We start from the raw sequence: 18,499 nt of genomic DNA on the forward strand, positions 1-18,499 counted from the left end.
TAACTCCACCAAAATTTTCTTTTTCCATATAAATTATGATTGCATAGGTCTGGGCAAAGCATTGAAAGCAGAACGATTAAATCAAAGGTTGAAAAAAAAATTGTACTGGGATGAAAAAAGTGAAACAACACTTCAGCAAACAGAAGAAGTCGTTGTAGTAAATTACACGAAATCTTTCTATTAGAGGCTATTTCTTCAAGAGATTTTAAAAGCAGATTTTGTTTGCCTTGTTGACAGCACACAGAGGGTGTTGTGGTAGCGTACTCCGCCTCCTGAGGGTCCTGAGCCCGGGAGGGGCAAAGTAATATCAAAAATATAGAAACAAGTTTTCTCAATTAGAAAAAAGTTTGTATCGGTTTCGGGAGCGAGTGTATTTCTGCCATGAAAAGTTTTCAGTGAAAACTCATCTGCCTTGCAGATGTCATTCGGAGTAGGCATAAAACAAGTAGGTCCTGTCCGGCCAAATTGTAGGGAAAATTAAAAGGAGCACGACGCACATTTGAAGAGAAGCTCGTCCTAAAATCACTTCGGAGGATATCACGCCTTGCATTTATTTATTTTTTTAGTAGTTTGTTTTGTTTTCGTTTGTATATTTCAATGTTTCCCTAAAACTTAATAGCAGCTCATTGCTAAACGCAAATAAATAGCCAGTAAAATAACCTAGTTCCATCGTAACTAGATCTTCACAAGTCAAATAGAGGTAAGTAATTTAACGTATTAAAATTTGTGTGAAATTTCAAATAGAATTACCTATTTCAAAATATCAGCCGATAAACAAATTGAGATGTGCAATTTAAAACTAGTAGTTTATAACTATAGACAAAGTAAAGAGTATGATATCGCATTGTAATATTTGTGGAACTAGAGGTTTTAATTACACTAGCAAAGCACTCCGTACTGGGGTATTTGAGATAAGGGTAAGTGTGTATATAATCTTCCCTCGTTAGCTTCATATTCATATTCATATTCAGTTTATTCAGTCTATGATTTACATCTTACAGACTAGATATAGAAAGTTTAAAAAAAAATAGTAAAAAATTATAATATGCATTGATAATAGCTAAAGAAAGTATATGCATAATAATAGAAAAAAGTTAAATCAAATATCTAAATGTAAATGCAAAAGTATTTGGGACTTGAAAACATCCCTCGACTGAGAGAAATCAATATTTAGTCATCTCGGAAGTTTATTGAATTCTGCTAGAGAGCGAAGAATAGGATCGAAAAGGACATAGTTCATTCTGAAAGAGGCCACATAAAAAGGTAGGGAAAAACGATGTGATCTACTGGGCACATTGAACGTGATTTTCCCGAGCAGGTCAGGGCAGTTTACCAAACCTGCCACGAGATCAAACAAGAACATAAGCCCGTGCAGGGTTCTTCTAGAGTACAGGGGTTGTAGGTTAATCAACGTACACCGAGACATATAAGAAGGCAGCGGATCCACGAAATGAAGAGATCCAAGCCCAAACCGAACAAATTTCCTTTGAACCCTTTCAATTCTAGCCGTATGACAGCTGTAAATAGGGTTCCAAATAATAGAAGCATACTCGAGCTTTGAGCGAACTAAGGAAATATAAAAAGTCTTCCTGGTATAGGGATCCTCAAAGCCCTTAGCATAACGACGCAGGAAACCAAGGTTTCTATAAGCTTTCGGAAGAACATAACAGATATGATTAACAAAAGAAAAATTAGTATCAAATACAACACCAAGATCACCAAATTCATTGACTGCATTCAAGAGACTGCTTTCTAAATAGAAATGTGAAACAAAATTATTACTGGACTTCGAGACATGTGAAAACATTTTTTAACGTTTAGGTAGAGCATGTTAGTATTACACCAGTCAACTAGATTATTCAGGTCACGCTGCATATGATGGACTATCAATCCTACGAAAGATCTTCAGGTCATCAGCATAAAGTAGAAAATTGGAAAACTGAAAGCAAGCACCAATGTCATTGATAAAGAGAACGAACAAGAGCGGCCCAAGGATACTACCCTGAGGAACCCCAGAGGTTGCCACAAAAGTGTGCGACTTACAATTTTCAATATCAACACAAAGGGATCTATTAGACAGATAAGATTTCAACCAACCCAAGAATACCGAGTGGAAACCAATGAACTCCAATTTCTTCAGTAGAAGCTGATGAGGCATCTTGTCAAATGCCTTGGGTAAGTCTGTATATATGGTATCTACCTGCGAACCGACTTTAAAGGCTGATATGCAAAAGTTCGAAAAAGAAGCCAAATTAGTGACTGTAGAGCGACCAGAAACAAACTCATGTTGGCGCGGATCTATAATGCTCTTAACAACAAAGAAAAGTTTTTCCTTAATTATTATTTCGAAAAGCTTAGAGCAAACTGAAAGCTTAGCAATGGGTCTGTAATTAGAGACATTATTCTTATTTCCAGACTTAAAGATCGGCGTGATTGACGCGGACTTCAACCTGTCAATAAATAATCCAGAAGATAGAGAAAAATTAAATATGTAGCAAAGCGGAATGCATAAAGTAGAGCTACAATGCTTCAGAACAAATGCACAAAGTCCATCAGGATCACATTTTAGCGAGGGCTTTAACATGCACATAGCCTTACTGATATCCTGCACATATAAAAACAGTGAACCGAAATCTATGCGTTCAAATAAGTAAGAGCTAGAGTGGAGGGTATCCTGAATAGTAACTTCAACTTAGAAGTTAGGTTTGAAAAATTCAACAGTGCCATTTAGAGACTGTGAGCAATTGTCATTGTACTTCATGCAAATAGGAATATTGGAAGAACCACGCTTGGATCGAATAAAATTCCAAAATGCTTTTGGATTTTCTTTCAACTCCGATTCTACCTTACTCATATACCGATTGTATAAAAATTTATCAAGAACATTGAACTCCTTCACACTGTTTAAATACTGATCTCTAAGAGCAGAACTCGAAGAATCAGCCTTGTACAATTTTTCATATTTATTACGTTTGTTTTTCAACTTTTTAAGAGTAATATTGTACCAGGGTAATTTATGTATTTTGGGGACTCGCCGAGGCACCTTATCAGAAAAAACCTGAGCCAACGTCCCCAAGAAAATCTCGAAACAGACACTAACATCATTAGACTGCAAAATAGTTTCCCAGGGTATATCACCAAAGGTATTGTTTAGTTCACTAAAGTCAGTTGACCGAAAATTAAAAGAATGGTTACTTAGATCCGAAGAGATCGGGATGGAATCAATATTAAAAAGGGTAATGACGAGCGCAACATGATGCCTATCAGGTTCCCACAACGGAAAAATGCTTTCAGAGAGGCTAAAAATCGAATTCTCATCAACAAAAACAAGATCTAAAAGCTTAGCAAGTGCATTAAATACATTATTAATTTTAATGAGATTACAACTTAAGAGGCTATCTATAACATTTATATAAAGAGTACGCGTAACATTAGCCGGAAACATAATACCATTATTTTGGAGATCTAACCAAGTAAATTCGGGTAAGTTAAAATCCCCGAGAATACAAAAATTATCATCACAGTTAGTTTCGCAAATATTAACAATGTTTTCAATGTGAGAGTTATATAAGCTTTCCGCACTATTTGGTGGAATATAAGATACACAAATGAATGTAGATCCAGCGGAACCGATTATGCGAACACAGAGTTGGTCAATTAACGAATCATTGTGTAAAAGTTGATATTCCGAGTAGCGTAGATTTCTTTTTATGGCGATTAGAACTCCACCTCCTTTTCGGTGCCCAGTCTTTACAGAGTCCCTGTCTTTCCGAAAGGTATGAAAAAGACAAGGATCAAAAAACTTTTCGTCGAAAAAGTCACTATTCAGACATGTTTCAACGCAATATTAGCATTATTCATTAGATTTTCGAATAAACTTTGAGCAACCACATCTGTATAAATAGATTTTTTCCCCCTGATGCAATTGTTTAAGTAATATAATTGATTTGTGTGATCTACAAAAAAGTTTGACTCAACACTAAAATGTTATAAACACGTGCTATATACATATATGTATGAAGGTAGTACAAAGAGTACAAAACAAAATGTTATACAAAAATGTATAACTTGCCTCCCACTCTTATCACCAGCTCCAGTTACTTTAGGCGGGTGACTTGGAATCACGTCCTTTCCAACCTCCCACACATCGCAGCCCTACTTATTGTGTGTTAAATATACATCAGCTGCTCGAAATCACGTTCACTCCGACCGCACTAATAATGAATTCCTTTGCTCGGCGTCACAGCCCATCCCGACAACTGATTTAATAATATAAATACATATTTTATAATATAATTTTGTTCACTATGTAGGTATGCTTCTGTAATATATTCTGTATTCCGTAATTATATTTAGTCTGATTAATTGTTAAATTTGTAGACTAATAAATAGATAAATGGTGGTGTGCAAAACTAAAGCATGAACCAGTATTTTGAAAATCGGCCTTTCTCTTTGAGTAGGTAACAAAATCTTCAAAACAAAGGTATGTGTTGAAGCCAAAAGGCTTGCAATGGTTGGGAATCGCTGGTGTTCTCCCAATGCAGCAGTTCCCTACAAAGCAACTCTGTCATTGGAAAATTACCAGTGATCACTTGCATACTAAGAGAGAAGTAACTAATGATTGGCTGGAACGATGAGTCTTTTGATAACTATCATCGGAATCGCATCCAGCCATCATCGTATCTTACAGGTAATATATAAGTTTCTCTCTTGTGATTAACTTTCTAGTTTACCTACAAATCTATATGCTTACTTTGCTTGTATACCTTTGTATTTATCCTTTTAAATACACTTTTATCATTATTCTAATTCGTTGGTTTTTATTTCTTTTGGTACCAAATCTGCCGTGAGTTCGTACCGGCATATTCTTCGTTCCATCGCCGCCCGATCATTTGGTCCATCGAGCCGTCGAACTGCACGGGATTTTGTTGTAGAAAAGTAAACTCAAATACATATACAATTACAGCAAAGAGAGGCAGAAAAACGAAGACATCAACACAAAGAATGTAATGGTCGCTTGGGCTGCAATATGTCTTTTTGCGTGTACCTATCCCCCTGTGAAATAAAATTTTTCGCATGTGAGAAATTGATTTAAGAACTATATTGCCGCTCTAGGGCATTTAATTGATTACCTCTAGTAAAAACGACAAATTGTCACCTATTGGCGGAAACGTGAACAATAATCGCTTGGATTTTCCCAAGGTAAATCTGTTCGAAATTTTCAAATTCTGAAATGCGCCAGAGTAGTTAAATATGTCTCGTAGGCTAGGACAATTGCAAACAGTAGCAAAATCAAATCATTCAAGTCATTCTGTCTTAGTTTTATTACAATGATTGAAAAGACGCATTTAAGTGACATTAAACATTTTCTCAAACGAAGTTAGGAAAGTGTCAAAGACAGAAGCCAAAAGATAGGAAGTCCGAGGGCTCTTTCATCCTGAACGGCTACAGTTAGCTCTCCTTCCTGTTTTTCATCGTACCAGACGGACAGCTCCAGTAAAGATATTCAGGCAGTTCCCGTATACCACATGGGTTTTGTTTTCTCGTAATAAGGTAAGACATTTTCATTTAAATCTCCTTAGATAGGAAATAATTATAGGGCATTTTTCTTCAATAGGCGTGCCTATCATATAGGCAGAAATTCCTACCCACACTCATCGCCTCCTGGCAAGTTGGAAGTCACTTTCCCAGTGCACATAGGTGAGGGTGTGGAAGCTTTTTGGTTACGAACCATTTGTAAAAATTGGAGCTGAGGAGCATCAAGAGTGAGCCTCCACTAATTCACACGCGACCAACGAAGATTAGGAATCTAGAAGGATCCTGGGGCTTGGTTTTGCCACCCCACCTCATTCAAGCACCATCAGGCGCACATGAAATAGGCAGCATTTTCGTCGCTGTTTGCCATCCACCACCCATTTGCAGAACAAATTAGTGCACAGTGTGACAAATATTAAAAGTGTCATAGTGAAAAAAAAGTCCCCAAAAAGAAAAAAAAAACCAAAAAAAAAAAAAAAAACGAGGAATAAGCCAAAAAAAATAATAAGTTTAGCGCAGTGAATTAAATGGAAAAACCTAGAAAAAGTATTAACAATTAGTGTTAAACAGAAAATGTTGTAGAAAAAAGTAGATAAATTTAGTAACCAAAAGCCTAATATAAGGTTAAACGAAATTTCAAGTAGTTAAAAGTAACTAAACGAAACGATATGTGAAAATATTTGGGTGCATATGTGTGGTAGGCATTCCTAACCCCGTCTTTCCCTCCAAAGAAAAAAAAACATAAACTTAGTTAAAAATCAAAAAGAAAATTATAATAATATTTTGGTTAACAAAATTATTCAAATTAAATTTTGCGGCTACCGAACGGTTTTATGTGTCACTGTAAGCGAGCGACTCCCTTACAGTGTAAGTCACATCATAGCCCAAAAACAAAACCAAAGCAATAAATTTGTCAAACAGATGTTCCAACTGCATCAACACCGCTGAAAGGCCTTTCATCGCTGGATTGCATCACCCACATACATATCTACCACAATAAAACATGTAAGTAATATTGTACCGATATATTTGAGGCCTTTGTTATTGTTTAAATTTTTTGCTTTGATTTGCAACCAAAACAAATCGGCATATTAGTGGGCATAATTACCCAACTACTTTTACAAAGGTATGTACATACATCGGTACACCTGTTGTGCGTACTTATGTATGTAAATTCGTAAAAATCGTTTTGTAGCTAAAAAAGTTCTACATAAGTATGTATGTAAAGCCGAGATTGGTACATTAAGTTAAAAAAATGTACGTTCAATCGCTTACATTTTTCTTCTTTAAAATTTAATTATTTACCACAATTATTTGGTTGGGTTGCGTTAATACACACCAAACAAACTACTTTATTATGTAAAATGTATAAAAATTCTAAAAAAAAAGAAGAAAGAAAAAAAAAAAACGAGGCAATCATAATCATCATGTGCAAAAGTACAGGCTATCGTTCTTCCGAACCAATTAAGTTTTGCTTGTAGTATTTTTAGTTAAAGTTCGTAAATTTTGCTACCAAACCTTAACAAAGAAAAAAAAAACAAACAAAAAAAAGATTTTTTTAATAAGGTAAAATCAACCAAATAATTGTGGCATGCCCCTCTGATGCAAATATACACACATTTCTACATAGTTATGAACCGGCATATAATTTTTTTTGTACAAGTTTAAGAAAAGAGGAAAACAAAATTTCATATTAATACCTAAAGCAAAGAGGGCAACCAAAATTCTTTGCAGAGTGTAGCTTGTTGTTGGCTTATGATGCCCTGGTATGTCCAGTAATTTCAATCGAGTAAATATATATAATTTTTCCATATGATGATTGATTTACCTTTTGCTCATATGATCTTCCGTCCGCAAGTTTGTTTTATATTCTTTGTCTTTGCTCAAACCGGGTAAATTTAAATATACCTCGTAACAATATGTAATATTGGTAAATTGTTATAGAGTACGTTTTTGTTCAATAATTTTCGATAAGAGTTGAAAGTATAAAAGTGACCCATAAAACCCATTTGTCATGGAACTTCCCCCTTCCTATTAGTTTACCTACCTAAATACACACTTATGCACGTAAATATGAATTTATTTCCAAATGTAAGTTAAAGAAAAACAGAAAAAAAACCTTTACCCAAAAATGTAAGAAAATAAAGTCAGCTAGTAAAGTTTATGACGCCCGGGTATTTTCAGTAAACTACCTATCGTCAATAAGGCTTTTGTCAATTGATCTGCTATACCTTAATGATAGGAACTTATTTAGATATTAATGTTCTAACGTACATGTTACGTCATTCATTTGGTTAATAGTTTTTGAAAAACATGTTAATCTATTTAAATTAATTTATTACGCTAGAGAATGGAAAGGTTTTCTATTAAATTATGGCTTCGGTCCAAAATTTTTAACCCGCATTGAAGTTATCAACCTTAAAAAAAAACATTAAATTTATTTTAATTGTTAAAAATACCATTTGTTATGGAATGCCCCCATCTGATCTTAGTCCATGCACATACACATTTATGTACTTACCTATAAACATATCCTAGTTGTAGTTAAAAAAAAAAAAAGAAGAAGGGAAAAATCGAAACAAAAAAACAACAAGTAAGGAAGGCTAAGTTCGGGTGTAACCGAACATTACATACTCAGTTGAGAGCTATGGAGACAAAATAAGGAAAATCACCATGTAGGAAAATGAACCTAGGGTAACCCTGGAATGTGGTTGTATGACATGTGTATCAAATGGAAGGTATTAAAGAGTATTTTAAGAAAGAGTAGGCCATAGTTCTATGGATGGACGCCATTTAGGGATATCGCCATAAAGGTGGACCAGGGCTGACTCTAGAATTTGTTTGTACGATATGGGTATCAAATGAAAGGTGTTACTGAGCATTTTAAGAGGGAGTGGGCCTTAGGTCTATCAGTGGACGCCTTTTCGAGATATCGCCATTAAAGTGGACCAGGGGTGACTCTAGAATGTGTTAGTACGATATGGGTATCAAATGAAAGGTGGTAATGAGTATTTTAAAAGGGAGTAATCCTTAGTTCTATAGGTGGACGCCTTTTCGAGAAATCGCCATAAAGGTGGACCAGGGGTGACTCTAGAATATGTTTGTACGATATGGGTATCAAATGAAAGCTGTTAATGAGTATTTTGAAAAGGAGTGATCCCTAGTTCCATAGGTGGACGCCGTTTCGAGATATCGCCATAAAGGTGGACCAGGAGTGTCTCTAGAATGCGTTAGTACGATATGGGAATCAAATTAAAGATATTATTAAGCATTTTAAGAGGGAGTGGGCATTAGGTCTATAGGTGGACCGCCTTTTCAAAATGTCGCCATTAGGGTGGGCCAGGGGTGACTCTAGAATGTGTTTGTATGATATGGGTATCAAATGAAAGATGGTAATGAGTATTTTAAAAGGGAGTAATCCTTAGTTCTATAGGTGAACGCCTTTTCGAGAAATCGCCATAAAGGTGGCCCAGGGGTGACTCTAGAATATGTTTGTACGATATGAGTATCAAATGAAAGGTGGTAATGAGTATTTTAAAAGGGAGTAATCCTTAGTTCTATAGGTGAACGCCTTTTCGAGAAATCGCCATAAAGGTGGCCCAGGGGTGACTCTAGAATATGTTTGTACGATATGAGTATCAAATGAAAGGTGGTAATGAGTATTTTAAAAGGGAGTAATCCTTAGTTCTATAGGTGAACGCCTTTTCGAGAAATCGCCATAAAGGTGGCCCAGGGGTGACTCTAGAATATGTTTGTACGATATGAGTATCAAATGAAAGGTGGTAATGAGCATTTTAAAAGGGAGTAATCCTTAGTTCTATAGGTGAACGCCTTTTCGAGAAATCGCCATAAAGGTGGACCAGGGGTGACTCTAGAATATTGTAACGAATTTACTTGCAAATCCTTTTATTTGCAATCCTCTGCTGAGTTCGAATCACTAAACTGTTGAATAAATAACTCCAATTTGTAATAATGCAAAATGGCCTTTATTAAAGTACTTCACAATACTGTGCAACGAATAGCTTGCTTAATAACCACACTGATTGATAGCTCAATGAAACTCTACTATTCAAAATAATACTGCTATTGCTCGCTAGATATCGTCTTAATCGCAACTGCTTGACAACTCAAATCAAACTGAATTACTTCTTACTCGCCTGCATCGCTTTTATAGTTTACGCTGCATACTTCTAGGCTCTTCGATTTCCAGAAGTTACTAGTTGTTTCGGCTACAAAATCGCCAGCCACAACTACGTGCACAAATTATTGCTCTCTCTTGTGACAACTCAGATAAGGTATATGCATGTGTTTGTAGTTTACAGTCTCCCGCACACACATAAGCGTATAAGTAAATTCATCGGTGTGTGACATCTCATCTCTCGCTGTCTTGTATGTAAATGTTGCTCGTCGGAATGTGTACATATGTGTAGACGCAATTATTGATTCGTTTATGTAGATACATAATGATTGAATTATTGATGTGCATTCACGTCACTGCTTAGATCGGCTTAGAGCTGGCAGCACTCCTTAGTTTTGCTAATATTCGTAACACTGCCCTCCACCTAAGTCTGATCGTCCCGATCAGACAAATCTCTCGATCTAAACGCTGCTAATCTCTCCAAATGAACCACTTTCATTTTGGTTCGTGGTTTGGTAGTGGTTTGTATGCGGTACACTACATCGTTGATCCGTTTTACAACTTTGTATGGGCCTTCCCAGTTACACTGCAATTTCGGGGACAAACCTTTTTTTCGTTGTGGGTTGTATAGCAGCACCAAATCTCCTTCCTGAAACCCTTCCGAATTAATTGCTTTATCGTACCTCGCTTTCATCTTGTCACTCATAATCTTTGCTCGTTGCCTTACCAGATCGTGTATCTCTCTCAGCTCTTCTTCTAAGACATCAGTGGATTTCTTGACATTCCTCTCCGCATCGGCATCTATCCCATACTTCAAATCAGCTGGCAGTCGAAGGTCATTGCCAAAAATTACCTTTGCTGGAGTTTGGCCCGTTGTGTCATGTACTGCCGATCGGTAGGCCATCAAGAATAATGATATGTGTGTATCCCAGTCCTTATGGTACTTGTCGACTACTTTCCTTAAATGCTCCTCCAATGTTCTATTGAAACGTTCCACCATACCATCGGACTGAGGATGCAATGCAGTTGTCCGTGTTTTTCGAATGCCCAACTTCTTGCACAGTTCTTGGAACACAGCTGATTCAAAATTCCTGCCTTGGTCAGAATGTAACTCCATTGGTACACCATACCTTGCAACCCATTCGTTTTTAACCACTTCTGCTACTGTTTCTGCTTCTTGGTTTGGGATTGGGTATACCTCTGGCCATTTACTGAAATAATCCATAACCACCAGTACGTATTTGTTTCCGCGGTTGCTAGTAGGAAATGGACCTGCGACATCCATGGCGATCCTTTCAAATGGTGCACCTGAAATATACTGCTTCATCTGGCCACGACTTCGGGTTTTGGGCCCTTTCGCTCTGTTGCATACCTCGCAATTGGCAATCCACTCGGTGACCGACTGACGGCAACCAACCCAATAGAATCTCTGCTTAATTTTCTCGAGTGTCTTTGTGATTCCAAGATGGCCTCCACTTGGACCATTGTGCAACTCGCTGAGTACGTCAGGAATCCTCTTTCTGGGAACAACTATAAGTTTCTTCTTGCACTGACCATCCTCACTCTCCCATACTCGATGCAAGCAACCGGATATCAATTCCAAACTGTTCCACTGTGCCCAATATGACTTCGCAATGGGACTCTCTGCTGACATATCCTCTCTGCTTGGTCTTTCGTTTCGTTCGAGCCCTTGCATAACATGTGACAGATCTGTATCTTCTAGCTGACACTTTCTTAGTTGTTCCTTGTCCCATTCATCCGTACACGTTATAGTTATTAGCCGGACATCTATAATGTCTTCTTTAGCCTCGGCCTTTGAACAGTGCTTGCATTCCAAACTACATGGCCTTCGTGACATTGCATCGGCATTTCCATGGGTACTACCTTTTCGATGCTCAATGGAAAAGTCATAGCTTTGAAGTCGCTCGATCCACCGTGCCAATTGTCCTTCCGGATTACGGAACTGCAGAAGCCATTTCAATGCTGCGTGATCTGTCCTGACATGGAATCGCTGGCCGTAGAGGTATTTGTGAAAATGTTTAATGCACTCTACCAATGCCAACAGCTCTCTCCGCGTAACACAGTAGTTCCTCTCTGGTTTTCCAATCGAACGGCTGTAATATGCAACTACCTTCTCCTGTCCATCGACCAGTTGTGATAAAACGCCTCCTATAGCATATCCACTTGCATCTGTATCTAGAATAAATGTTGCTCCTGGAATCGGATATGCTAACATTGGGGCAGTGCACAAACGCTCCTTCAATGTTTGGAAAGCCACTTCTTGCTCCTTCTTCCATTCAAAAGCTTTGTTTTTTCTTGTAAGCTCATGGAGGCTATGGGCTACGCTGGAAAAATTTGGTACAAATCGGCGGTAATATGTGCACAGCCCAAGAAAACTTCTCAATTCATGTAGATTCTGTGGTCTTGGCCAATCCTGTACAGCCTCTATTTTTTCCTTCGCAGTGCAGATGCCCTCTGTCGTTACCTTGTGACCCAAATAATTGACTTCCTTTTTAAACAGCGCACACTTTTTGGGACTTAACTTCAGACCAGCGCCAGCTATTCTCTGGAAAACTTCCTCCAAGTTCTTAAGATGTTCATCAAAGTTCTTGCCCAATACGATGATGTCGTCCAGGTACACCAAGCATGTTTTCCAATGTAGTCCTTTCAGTACCTGGTCCATGAGTCTCTCAAAAGTAGCTGGTGCATTACAAAGTCCAAAAGGCATCACTGTAAATTGCCAAAGACCATCACCGACACTGAAGGCTGTTTTCTCTTTATCTTCCTCCTTCACCTCCACTTGCCAGTAGCCGCTTTTCAAGTCCAGCGTGGAAAACCATTTCGTACCAGATAGCGAGTCCAGAGTGTCGTCAATTCTTCGCAATGGGTAGCTATCCTTTTTCGTTACGTCATTCAACTTCCGGTAGTCCACGCAAAACCTCATTTTTCCATCCTTCTTTTTTACAAGTACTACCGGTGAGCTCCATGGACTAGCTGATGGTTCGATGACGCCGCTGTCGTTCATTTCTTGAATGATTTGACTCACAACTTCCCGCTTCGCCAGTGGAACACTACGTGGAGCTTGACGGATCGGTCTCGCATCTCCAGTGTCAATTTGATGTTTCACAACGTTGGTGCGGCCTGGTTTAGAATCATCCTGGTCAAATATGTTCGCGTACTTTAGGAGCAGTTGTTTTGCCTTACTCTGATATGCTTCCTCTAGTCCCTGCATCCATGCCGTGATGTTATTTGAAAGATCAGTATTACTAGGTGAAACGTGTTCCTGGAGCTGTTCACAGTTAATAACCACTTCAGCCTCTTGGCATCTTCCCAAAATAGCTCCTTTAGTCAGTTTGAGTGGTGACTTGAACTCATTGAGTACTCTTACCGGAATACGTCCATCTTGTTTTGTCATAGCCAGGGTTTTTCCTACAAGTATGTTTAGTGCTGATTTGTTTGCTGCTTCGACAACCCACAATTTGTTTGTCCCACAATCTCCATCAACCTTTGCCCAGATGACTGCTTCGGATTTTGGTGGTATTTGCTGACTCTCTTCCACCAGCACTCGTTTACTGCTGTAGCCTCTCTCGTAGCCGAAATTAAGTGGTACATCCATGTTTTTATATCGCATCGTCTTGCTTTGCATGTCGATCTTGATGCCCTGGTCGGTTAAGAAGTCCACTCCAATTATGATTTCATCAACAATTTCTGCCACTATAAAATTGTGTACTACCATGACGTTCCCAATTGCGACTTCACATTCTACTTCTCCAATTACCTGGGTGTCCTCTCCCGTGGCTGTACGTAATCTTGCTCCAAGCAATGGTCTTATCTTTTTGTTGACTAAATCCGCTCGAATGATGGAATGAGATGCACCCGTATCTACAGTCAATAACCGTTCCTTTCCGTCCACATGTCCTCCAACAGTAAGGTTGCTCGATCTTCTTCCAATCTGCGAGATAGAGATTATGGGGTATTCAATTGCGGGAGCCAGCTGTCGCCCCTTGCGGCTGACTCGATTTAGTTTAACGATTGAATGGTCTTGGATATTTGCTCATCACCTTCTGCTCTGCGTTTACGACCACCCACATTGTTGGAGCTATTGGGACCGCTGCTGCAATGTCGTGCAATATGACCTGGGTTGCCGCACTTGAAACATTTAATAACTCCGGCATTTTTCTGTTGTGATCCCTTCAGTGCTTCCAAAATAGTGTCTACACAATCTGGTCTTTCCACTTCTACACGATGAGCTTTGTATGCTGGTTTACTCAATAGTGAGGCCGTTTCCTGAGTCAATGCATGTGATACCGTTTCAGAAAATGTCAGCTTTGGGTTTGCGTATGTAGCTCGCTTCGTTTCCACGTCCCGTATGCCATTTATGAAACTCTGGATTTTTACCCTTTCAGTGTATTCCACGGGTGCGTCCGCATTTGCAAGATGAGCCAATCTTTCAATATCTGAAGCAAACTCCTGCAATGTTTCATTTGCTTTTTGGCAGCGGTTTTGCAACTCAATTTGGAATATCTGTTTCCTATGCTCGCTTCCATAACGGCGTTCTACAGCAGCCATCAATGCTTCATAATTGTTCCGCTCTCCTTCGGGAATCGTCTGTAGAATTTCCGCTGCTGGCCCCTTCAATGCCACGAATAGTGCAGCAACTTTATCTTCCGAATTCCAGTTGTTCACTGCTGCGGTCTTCTCAAACTGTAGCTTAAAGACCTGGAAAGGAACAGAACCGTCAAAAGATGGGGTTTTTACCTTTGTATTGCTTGCTGAAACAGCTGGGCGGTTTAATTGCAACTCTTGTATACGACCTCTCAAAGCATCCACCTCGGCTTCGATTTTTTCCTCAAACTGCGTTATTTTCTCGTCCATACGTGCTTCGAGTTTTGATGATATACGCGCCTCTTGTGCTTCGAGTTGTACTGTTATGCGTGCCTCTTGTGCTTTCAGTTGTGTCTCCATTTTTGATGTAATCTGTGTCGACATTTCTGACATACGCGTTTCTTGTGCTTCAATCTTGGATGTTATGCGTGTCTCCTGCGATTCCAGTTGAGATGACATTTGTGACGACATTTCTGAAATGCGTGCCTCCTGTGATTCCAGTTGGGATGCCATATATGTCTTCTGTTCTTCCATCTTCGATGTTAAACGTGTCTCCTGCGATTCCAGCTGAGATGCCACTGTCGATGTTTGAGCAGTTATTGCAGCCAATATCACGTTCAAGTCCGTGCTCGTAACTGTCTGCGATGTTTCGCCTTTCTCCTCAATTTTTGTCGTTGTTTCGTCCCCATCAGGATAAAAGACAAACTCGTCCACATCAATTCCTTGCGACTCCATTACCTCTCGTAGCCGTGCTTGAAGTTCGATCTTATTGCCGGTTGTATTTAATCCACGGTTCTCCAACTCCTTTTTCAGTTGCTGGATCTTCAATTCACTGAACTTTGCCATGTCCAAGTTGTATTCCCAATCTTTGGAATTTATTCAACAATTCCTCTTCTGACACCAATTGTAACGAATTTACTTGCAAATCCTCTTATTTGCAATCCTCTGCTGAGTTCGAATCACTAAACTGTTGAATAAATAACTCCAATTTGTAATAATGCAAAATGGCCTTTATTAAAGTACTTCACAATACTGTGCAACGAATAGCTTGCTTAATAACCACACTGATTGATAGCTCAATGAAACTCTACTATTCAAAATAATACTGCTATTGCTCGCTAGATATCGTCTTAATCGCAACTGCTTGACAACTCAAATCAAACTGAATTACTTCTTACTCGCCTGCATCGCTTTTATAGTTTACGCTGCATACTTCTAGGCTCTTCGATTTCCAGAAGTTACTAGTTGTTTCGGCTACAAAATCGCCAGCCACAACTACGTGCACAAATTATTGCTCTCTCTTGTGACAACTCAGATAAGGTATATGCATGTGTTTGTAGTTTACAGTCTCCCGCACACACATAAGCGTATAAGTAAATTCATCGGTGTGTGACATCTCATCTCTCGCTGTCTTGTATGTAAATGTTGCTCGTCGGAATGTGTACATATGTGTAGACGCAATTATTGATTCGTTTATGTAGATACATAATGATTGAATTATTGATGTGCATTCACGTCACTGCTTAGATCGGCTTAGAGCTGGCAGCACTCCTTAGTTTTGCTTATATTCGTAACAATATGTTTGTACGATATGGGAATCAAATGAAAGGTGTTACTGAGCATTTTAAGAGGGACTGGGCATTAGGTCTATAGGTGGACGCCTTTTCAAAATGTCGCCATTAGGGTGGGCCAGGGGTGACTCTAGAATGTGTTTGTATGATATGGGTATCAAATGAAAGATGGTAATGAGTATTTTAAAAGGGAGTAATCCTTAGTTCTATAGGTGAACGCCTTTTCGAGAAATCGCCTTAAAGGTGGACCAGGGGTGACTCTAGAATATGTTTGTACGATATGGGAATCAAATGAAAGGTGGTAATGAGTATTTAAAAAGGGAGTAATCCTTAGTTCTATAGGTGAACGCCTTTTCGAGAAATCGCCATAAAGGTGGCCCAGGGGTGACTCTAGAATATGTTTGTACGATATGAGTATCAAATGAAAGGTGGTAATGAGCATTTTAAAAGGGAGTAATCCTTAGTTCTATAGGTGAACGCCTTTTCGAGAAATCGCCATAAAGGTGGACCAGGGGTGACTCTAGAATATGTTTGTACGATATGGGAATCAAATGAAAGGTGTTACTGAGCATTTTAAGAGGGACTGGGCATTAGGTCTATAGGTGGACGCCTTTTCAAAATGTCGCCATTAGGGTGGGCCAGGGGTGACTCTAGAATGTGTTTGTATGATATGGGTATCAAATGAAAGATGGTAATGAGTATTTTAAAAGGGAGTAATCCTTAGTTCTATAGGTGAACGCCTTTTCGAGAAATCGCCTTAAAGGTGGACCAGGGGTGACTCTAGAATATGTTTGTACGATATGGGTATTACTGAGCATTTTAAGAGGGACTGGGCATTAGGTCTATAGGTGGACGCCTTTTCGAGATATCGCCATTAGGGTGGGCCAGGGGTGACTCTAGAATGTTTGTACGATATGGGTATCAAACGAAAAGTGTTACTGAGCATTTTAAGAGGGAGTGGGCATTAGGTCTATAGGTGGACGCCTTTTCAAAATGTCGCCATTAGGGTGGGCCAGGGGTGACTCTAGAATGTTTGTACGATATGGGTATCAAACGAAAGGTGTTACTGAGCATTTTAAGAGGGAGTGCGCATTAGGTCTATAGGTGGACGCCTTTTCGAGATATCGCCATTAGGGTGGGCCAGGGGTGACTCTAGAATGTTTGTACGGTATGGGTATCAAACGAAAGGTGTTACTAAGCATTTTAAGAGGGAGTGTGCATTAGGTCTATAGGTGGACGCCTTTTCGAGATATCGCCATTAGGGTGGGCCAGGGGTGACTCTAGAATGTTTGTACGGTATGGGTATCAAACGAAAGGTGTTACTGAGCATTTTAGGAGGGAGTGGGCATTAGGTCTATAGGTGGACGCCTTTTCGAGATATCGCCATAAAGGTGGACCAAGGGTGACTCTAGAATGTTTGTACTATATGGGTATCAAATGAAAGGTGTTACTGAGCATTTTAAGAGGGAGTGGGCATTAGGTCTATAGGTGGACGCCTTTTCGAGATATCGCCATTAGGGTGGGCCAGGGGTGACTCTAGAATGTTTGTACGATATGGGTATCAAACGAAAGGTGTTACTGAGCATTTTAAGAGGGAGTTGGCATTAGGTCTATAGGTGGACGCCTTTTCGAGATATCGCCATTAGGGTGGGCCAGGGGTGACTCTAGAATGTGTTTGTACGATATGGATATCAAATTAAAGGTATTAATGAGGGTTTTAAAAGCGAGTGGCCCTTAGATGTATATGTGAAGGCGTTCTCGCGGTATCGACCAAAATGTGGACCAGGTGATCCAGAAAATCATCTGTCGGGTACTGCTAATTTATTTATATATGCAATACCACTAACAGTATTCCTGCCAAGATTCCAAGGGCTGTTGATTTCGCCTTGTAGAACTTTTTCATTTTCTTCTACTTAATATGGTAGGTGTCACACCCATTTTACAAAGTTTTTTCCAAAGTTATATTTTGCGTCAATAAACCAATCCAGTTACCATGTTTCATCCCTTTTTTCGTAGTTGGTATAGAATTATGGCATTTTTTTCATTTTTCGTAATTTTCGATATCGATAAAGTGGGCGTGGTTATGGTCGGATTTCGGCCATTTTTTATACAAAGATAAAGTAAGTTCAGATAAGTACGTGGGCTGAGTTTAGTAAAGATATATTGGTTTTTGCTCAAGTTATTGTGTTAACGGCCGAGCGGAAGGACAGCCGGTGGACTGTGTATAAAAACTGGGCGTCGCTTCCACCGATTTCGCCCATTTTCACAGAGAACAGTTACCGTCATAGAATCTATGCCCCTACCAAATTTGAGAAGGATTGGTAAATTTTTGTTCGACTTATGGCATTAAAAGTATTCTAGACAAACTAAATGAAAATGGGCGGAGCCACGCCCATTTTGAAATTTTCTTTTATTTTTGTATTTTGTTGCATCATGATGAATTGTTATCAACTTGAAAATATGAATCTGTAAGTTTTTGTATGTTCCTGGAGGCAAATGTGTTGTTGACATAAAAGGTAGTATACGTTTTCTTTTGGGATCTTCGAATTCTATTCGCATCAAAGATCATGGTAGGGTAGGGTAAAGACAGCGAGTGTCGACTATCAGCTTAGACCTCGCCCCAATATTCACGTAAACAGATGTCCGCTTT

The 18,499-nt window shown here is 39.1% G+C and overlaps 1 protein-coding gene across 3 annotated transcripts in view; it reads left to right on the forward strand.

Annotated features, from left to right (window-relative positions):
* The window catches only part of LOC137238533 (acyl-CoA Delta-9 desaturase), a 149,965-nt gene that overhangs the window by 26,835 nt on the left and 104,631 nt on the right, over positions 1 to 18,499 (forward strand). Inside the window, exons 1-2 of one of the 3 annotated variants that reach the window (XM_067763644.1) lie at positions 5,428 to 5,553; positions 5,618 to 6,540. The exons of the other annotated variants lie outside the window; for them this stretch is intronic. The gene's annotated coding sequence lies outside the window, so the exon portion shown is untranslated. Of the gene's footprint in view, positions 1 to 5,427; positions 5,554 to 5,617; positions 6,541 to 18,499 lie in introns of those variants that run through there. 3 annotated transcript variants of the gene reach the window in all.

This window comes from Eurosta solidaginis, chromosome 1, assembly GCF_040869045.1.
Source record: "Eurosta solidaginis isolate ZX-2024a chromosome 1, ASM4086904v1, whole genome shotgun sequence".
In the NCBI taxonomy this organism is placed as follows: domain Eukaryota; kingdom Metazoa; phylum Arthropoda; class Insecta; order Diptera; family Tephritidae; genus Eurosta; species Eurosta solidaginis.